Below are 7,500 nucleotides of genomic sequence, written 5' to 3' on the forward strand. Positions count from 1 at the left end.
ACACACACACACACACACACACACACACACACACACACACACACACACACACACACTTAAATGCACACACAGGCAGAATACGTGGGCATGAGAGCTGGAGAGTGTGTCTAAGTAGAGTGCCCGTGCCTGGTTTGCCAGATCAATGGTGTGTGGCTGTGTGATCGATGTGAGGGCTTAGCAGAGAGAGGAGAGCTAATGGGCAGGTCAGTGGCTCAGACACATCCTGGCTTCCCCACGCCTATTACCACTACATCTGTTAATAGGCCTCCTCTCTCTCTCTCTCTCTCTCTCTCTCTCTCTCTCTCTCTCTCTCTCTCTCTGAGACACACAAATCCACACATTTGTACACCATTTGTAAAGAGCCACTCAGACGGGCATGTACACAACGCACAATTGTAAAAGCCCATATACACCAGATGTACACGCATCATGAATTGTAACATACACAATTTCAGACACACACAGACACATACATAGGTAAATAAAGCGTGAGCCAGACTGTGCCCTAATACACATACACACACACCGAATCAAGGGCACATACAAATTATTAATTTTCATGATAATGCACGCACATAGACACAGAAAAGTCACAGACAATTCCTCCACACATTGTCTGAACGAGGCAGCCAGCAGAATGAGACACCTACAGGATTGCCAGGAAGAAACACAAGCAAAGGCTGTGTCCACGTCTTCTAAATTGCACCCACGGCTGGGCAAACTAACATGAGAATATCTTCAGAGACACACTGTCTGTTGCGGCTAACCGCAGCGTTAGCAGGGTGAGGCTAGGGTAGTCAGGTTAATTACATGATGTAGCCACGTCTGCCTCTCTCTGTTTCTCTCTCGCTGTCTCCCTCCTCTACTCTTTCTCCCTCTTTCTCTGTCTCACCCTCATCCTCTCTCTCTCTCTCTCTCTCGTATATAATCCTCCTTTACTCTCCTGTTCTCTTACTTTTGTTACACATTATTCGCTTTTCTCTCATTTCTCAAGCTGTCGCCGCTGCTTAGCGCGCACAACAGTGAGCTTAGCATAGCCTGGTCCTCAGTCCTATCTGCTGGCATCTGATCTACATGGTAATTACATCTGTGCAGCCTTTAATTTAATATCCACTGCTGTAGAATGTAAAACATATGGCCCAGAGGTGCAGTGTGTTCCCCCAGCCCGGTACACACAATCACACACACACACACACACACACACACACACACACACACACACACACACACACACACACACACACACACACACACACACACACAAACACACGTACACACACACACACACACACGATCGCATGCGCAGACATGCATATAGGAATACACCCACGTAAAGTAGAGAGCAGTTTGTGGTTTGTCCATTGTTTAGTGTGGAGCAGTGGTTCGTGTGCGTGTGTGTGTGTGTGTGTGTGTGTGTGTGTGTGTGTGTGTGTGTGTGTGTGTGTGTGTGTGTGTGTGTGTCTGTGTGTGTGTGTGTGTGTGTGTTCTAGGGGCGTGCTAGGTGTGTTGACTGTGTAGGGATCAATCAGCATGATGAGCAGAATGGAGAAGAGCCGCAGGCATCCACAGGGGAAGCTCTCCGCCGGTCTTCCCCTGCTCTCTGAGTAGCTCTCCCAGCAAGAGGGCAAAGAGGCTTTTGCCTTCGACGGTTTGAGTGTGTTTGTGTTGTGTGTGTGTGTGTGTAAAGGTTGGTTGGTTATCCGTTCAGAGTACCGGAAGTCTATTGATTGGCCATTCTCATTCGCCATCTACACATTAACATTAATTTGCTGGAGCGCGCACACACACACACTTTTTCTCCATGTCGAGGATTTGAAATGGTTCCCTCGGCGCCTAAATGAAGATCAGAATAATTTCCAACTACTTCTCCATTCCCTTTCTATCGCTCTTTATCGCTCTCTCTCTGTCTCTGCGAATCTCTCTGCATCTTCCCCTGGACGCCAGGGCCCAGCCGTGCGGCCGGCCTGCGTCTCCTGTGGCTGATAGATTGTAATGAATTTAACAGCAGTCAGATCCTTCAAAAGCCTCTCAAAAGCCTAAGCCCTTTTATTAAATTAAGACAACGGTGCCCCCGGCCAGGTCCACCGCAGAGAGATGGAAAGAGAGAGAGATACAGACGGACAGATACAGACAGATGGACAGACGCAGAGAGATAGAGAGAGGGACGGATACAGACAGACAGATACAGACGGACAGACGGAGGGAGATAGAGAGAGAGAGAGTGAGTGAGAGAGAGAGAGATACAGAGACAGTGAGAGAGAGCCTTATAGACAGAGAGAGAGAGACCGATTCAGACAGAGACAGACAGATGGAGAGAGAAAAAGAGACAGACAGACAGACAGCGTGAGCAAGACATAGAGAGCTAGAGAATCAGAGAGAGAGTGAGAAAGAGTATGAGAGAGAGGCCTGGATCCTTGGGCCTGGAGAGATACAAATGATGTGGATGGGGGGAGGGGGGGGGGGGGGGGGGGGGGGGCTGGAGAATGAGCACAGGAAGGTGGTGGAGGTAAAGATGGGGAGGGGGAGAAGGCCGGGTCAGGTGAGGGGAGGGATCCCCTGCAGGCACCCTTAGCTATAGCCCTGCCCCCCAGGGCTAAGGGGATGATGAGTAGTAATTAGGTGCAGGTGTGTTCTCGGGAGGTGTGCAATGCAAATGTGTGTTTTTAAAAGTAACGTTCTCCAGAAACTTTATGCGGAAAAGACATACATTTTTAACCATCCTGCGCCGCCTCAAAATGGCGATGTGTTCCCGTTGGTCCGTATGTCAATTCTGTACGCTAGAAGCTGAGTAACAGTTATTTAACAGGAAGAACATAGCGTGTGGTAGCATGTGGCACGGCACATTCATACATTTTTTATAACGTTTTTCCTCTGTGCGGATTATGTTAATAGTGTGCGTGTGCGTGTGTGTGTGCGTGTGTGTGTGTGTGTGTGTCCTTGGGGTGGTATAAATGTAGACAGTAGGCAGATGTGAGGCGGAGGTTCAAACACTGCACCATTAGTCAACAAAACCATACCAGCTTTACCTCTTCATAACCCTCTAACTCTCTCTCTCTCTCTGCTGGGTCAAGTATAGCTAAGGAATATGCTGTCAAATGGATAAAAAAAAGTACACAGTGAGTGTGTGGATGGATTTTTGTTGTGCTCAGTTTGAACCACATTTAAAAAAGGGGGCTATGTACAATTTGCACTGCATTTATCAAACCGTCCTTAGGTACTTACAGTAAACACACGTTCTAATCCACTGTAAAATCGCTTACAACCACACAGGTCCGATTTAAGAGCTTTTGACGTGCTTCTGGTAGATTGCTGTCCTCTTGTGTACATTCTATGCAATTACACCCTACTACTACATTCCCATTTCAGGGTAAATTCAGCTTGACAATGCTCTCGTTTTGTGTAGAAGCCCCATAGTATGTTGGGCTGATTCTAATATCTGCGTAAAAATGTTACATTTTTCCTATCTCTTCATCGTCGAGCCGTCCAAACTGCCCCCCCCCCCCCCCCCCATAAAGATCATCCCAATAAAAATAACAATCCGCGTGTCTGCCTTATAGCACGCATTGTAAGCCCGACAAAGCCGCGACAATACTTCAACTTCATTCTTGTCAAACGCGGAATGTGCAGCATCGACCGTCCATTCATCTCCGTGGCTGGGGGGACAATGAGGGGTCAGCTCTGTGAAGGCGTGACGGGGGAGCAGGTGCTTGCCCCCACCCCGCCCCACCCCACCCCCCGTGTCTGTCTGTCTGTCCCCGCTCTGGAGGAAGCCCCACCTCCAAGCTCTCAGCAGCTGGCCGCCTCTCTCTCTCTCGCTCGCTCGCTCTCTCTCTCGCTCCTCCGCTCAGCAGCTCCGTCCCCGTGGCCTCGCTAGGCGTCGGAGCTTCCTGCGTGACAACAAAAGTAGTCTCTTCTCGACGGAGCTGGGAGAAAAAGCCGAAGGATGGATACGCGGTTTCACAACTAAATGAAGAATTACGAATTGATACGGATTGGAATAAGCCCGCATGTAGTTACGGTGAGTGTTTTTCCGGGTGATTACTTCGATCTCGGACACCGCCGGTTGTTCCGTGGAGGATGGTTTCGTTGAGGAAGTTATCACGATCTCGAGGAAACGTCGGTCGGGGTTCGCGAGCCAAGCCAAGCTTGTCGGCTTCACGCGCGCGTGTGCGCGCCACCACCAAGGGAAAGAGAGTTTAATGGAGAGAAAGCAAACGTGCCACTGTCGAAGCTGTAACAGGGCTGATGTTTCGCTTTGTGTTTTTGAAAATTCCCCACAATCGAGATATGAAACGCAGGCTATCGCCGGTCTAAAGGGCGGACAGCCCCAACAACTCCCTAATTAACGTCTTCTGACATTGTTTCCAAGACAGACGTTTCTGGTCTGGTCCCCTCGACTGTTATGTTAAGTATAGCCCGAAGGGTTTCTCGGGTTAAACTGTAAGCATCGCGACTGAGACACGTTGAAGTAATTGTGTCGTCAGTTTCTTAAGTCGGTCGATTAAAAAAAAAAAAAAAGATGAAGATCATAAGACACAGTCTAGTCGGTATGCTTTGACGTCACGATATCTGGTCTACTGTACAGCTATTGCCTGATGGAGAAGGCCTATTGATTGCGGTGGTGTTGTTACATGGGTGACCGTTTGGTGTGCCCGAGGTGGGGGTTGGGGTGGTCTTCGTGTGTGTGTGTGTGTGTGTGTGTGTAATGCCACTAGAAACAGTGGATGTCGGCGCCTGCAGTTAACAGGAAGAGCGCCGGTTGGCGCACAGGAGCGCGTGAGAAGTGTTTCGACATAAAACACACACACACACACACACACACACACACACACACACACACACACACACACACACACACACACACACACACACACACACACACACACACACACAGTTTTGCTTATTATACACATAATTGGTCCTAAATCGTGTTGCAGACAGTGTTTATACAACAGCCAGAATAAGGACGGAATTAAAGGCTACTTTAAGTGTGCCAAGATGTCACTTGGTAACAGAATGTTTTCAAATGTCCTATTAAGTAAAAAAAAAAAAAAGACTCACTTGTCTCAACATAGGCAGATAGATTATATAGATAGCTGAACTCGCTACACACTTAAAAGGATCCATAAAACAACACACAAGAAAGGGGAACATAAACACTTCGGTTGAACCAGCCAGCAGTTCTTAACCTGTCACAGAAACCACAGGTCCCACTGAAGTTGGCGCAAAGTGCACCCCAGTAGACGCGGAGGTGCTGCTTTACTGTACCATTAACCCGCTCTGACACTGGGTGTCTGGGGCAGACGGCAGCTGGGGTGGTGCGGGGTACTGGTGACAGTTTGTCTGTGGCAACAGCACCTGGTTGTGTTTAGAGAGTGATTAGGATAGTCCCTAGCAGCCCCCCCCCCCCCACACACACACATACACACACACACACACACACACACACACACACACACACACACACACATGCACACACACACTCCAGTACTGTTGACACAGGGACACCGGACCTAAAGGTGACCCGTTTTGCATATTCCTTATCGACAGCCCATCCTAATGGTTTTGAATGGCGCTGGCTATAAACCTTGATGTTTGCATTGAGTTTACATAGTGGGCCCTGGTTGGAAGACTGGGATGTGTTATACTTGGCTGGGCTTGGATTTGACTCGCAGTACAACAATGTCCTAAGGTGGTATGAAAATGTGGTTGTACTCTTTATTGTGCGTGTGTTTGTGTGTGCGCTTGACTTGTGTGTGCGCTTGACTAGAAAACCACTGTAGTGTGTTTGGGTAATGAGGGTTTTGCACATCAACAGACATAGCTTTGAGTCCTTCTTTCTTGACTTTCTGTGTCTGGCAAAACAGGCCACATTGTGATGTATTTTTTGTGCGTGCATTGTGTTTGTGTATCTGTATACCTTTGTGCGTGTGCAAGTGTGTGATCAAGCCTAACCTGCTCTGTGAGCTGGTCTTTGTAACCGTTTGTTGACACCCACACACATTACCCATCCGTCTGTCACCTGGCCTTACACTTGAGCTTCTACATATGTGTGTGTGTGTGTGTGTGTGTGTGTGTGTGTGTGTGTGTGTGTGTGTGTGTGTGTGTGTGTGTGTGTGCGCGTGCGCGTGTGTTTTGACATATTCACAGCCGCACATTATGTGGCCATTTAGTCATCCAATAGTCATTGTTAATCAGTGTCATCTTCGTCCTTTTATCAAACAAAGGGGAATATGAGTCACGTCAACCTAATATGGAGACCACATCTTTTGGTTGTCCGGAATTTGTATTTTCCGGAAAATATGGATTTACATGCAACGATTCATACATGCAACAAATAAAAATTAAGACTTAATTAAAAAATGTTATTGTCAAAATAATAGCCTATTTATAATAACCCTGACTATTATTCTATTAAGCCATAGTTCAGACACTTAATGATAGGGCCTCTTAGCTTTCCAGCTAAGAGGCCCTTAGCATAGTAGGCATCATCATCAGCCTTATAATCTTGGTTCAGACGGCAAATGTCTGTACAGAAGGTGTGGAATAGCCATCGATGTCTCCATCTCACTCTCTCTTTCTCTCTCTTTTCACTCTCCTGTGTGTGTGTGTGTGTGTGTGTGTGTGTGTGTGTGTGTGTGTGTGTGTGTGTGTGTGTGTGTGTGTGTGTGTGTGTGTGTGTGTGTGTGTGTGTGTGTGTGTGAGTGACAAGCAGATGCTATCAGTCACCTGATCTGCCCCAGCATGTCTTGGGAACAGGACACCTGACCTCTCACTGATCTACACACACACACACACACACACACACACACACACACACACACACACACACACACACACACTTCATGTAAGAAGACCTCATTTGGAGTTTATCCCCGTTTCACTATATTACACCTTTTTTATCATCTACATGTTTGAGTTCACGTTCTCTCATTCTTCCATACTATTTGGTCATCTAGTAACACCCTCTCTATTATGCTGATGCTTCTTATTAGAGGTTGGCTTTTAATTAAGATGGACAACACATTGTCAATCAGGGGCATGTAAACCTCAGAAATTAAATCTTTGTGTGTTTGTTTTCGCTGCTGATGTATGTGCAATGAAAGCCCTTGCTCTGATAAGCGCCTTCCACACACACACACAAAGACACACAAACAGACTGGCAGTCCGACCCGCCCAACAGTTCATGTGGTTGGTTGTGTGTGTCTTTACAAATTACTTTCACTGTGAAGTCACATTGTAGTCTCCTAATGTGCTCCCCTTAATGTGTTACTGGCTTAACTTTAAGCAGCTATCTACTGTGTGTGTGTGTGTGTGTGTGTGTGTGTGTGTGTGTGTGTGTGTGTGTGTGTGTGTGTGTGTGTGTGTGTGTGTGTGTGTGTGTGTGTGTGTGTTTTCATGTTGCTAAATGTCCATCCGTGTCCTACCTTGTCGTCACACTTGTGTGAACGGGGTCAGACGTGTGTGAAGGGAAGTCAAGTCTTTCATCTTGGGGTTTGT

The 7,500-nt window shown here is 47.4% G+C and overlaps 1 protein-coding gene across 3 annotated transcripts in view; it reads left to right on the top strand.

The window, feature by feature from the left end:
• Positions 1-7,500, top strand: part of gse1b (Gse1 coiled-coil protein b) — a 64,946-nt gene that overhangs the window by 19,920 nt on the left and 37,526 nt on the right. Inside the window, exon 1 of one of the 3 annotated variants that reach the window (XM_030377215.1) lies at positions 3,781-4,018. The exons of the other annotated variants lie outside the window; for them this stretch is intronic. The gene's annotated coding sequence lies outside the window, so the exon portion shown is untranslated. Of the gene's footprint in view, positions 1-3,780; positions 4,019-7,500 lie in introns of those variants that run through there. 3 annotated transcript variants of the gene reach the window in all.

This window comes from Gadus morhua, chromosome 14 (assembly GCF_902167405.1).
Source record: "Gadus morhua chromosome 14, gadMor3.0, whole genome shotgun sequence".
Taxonomy (NCBI): domain Eukaryota; kingdom Metazoa; phylum Chordata; class Actinopteri; order Gadiformes; family Gadidae; genus Gadus; species Gadus morhua.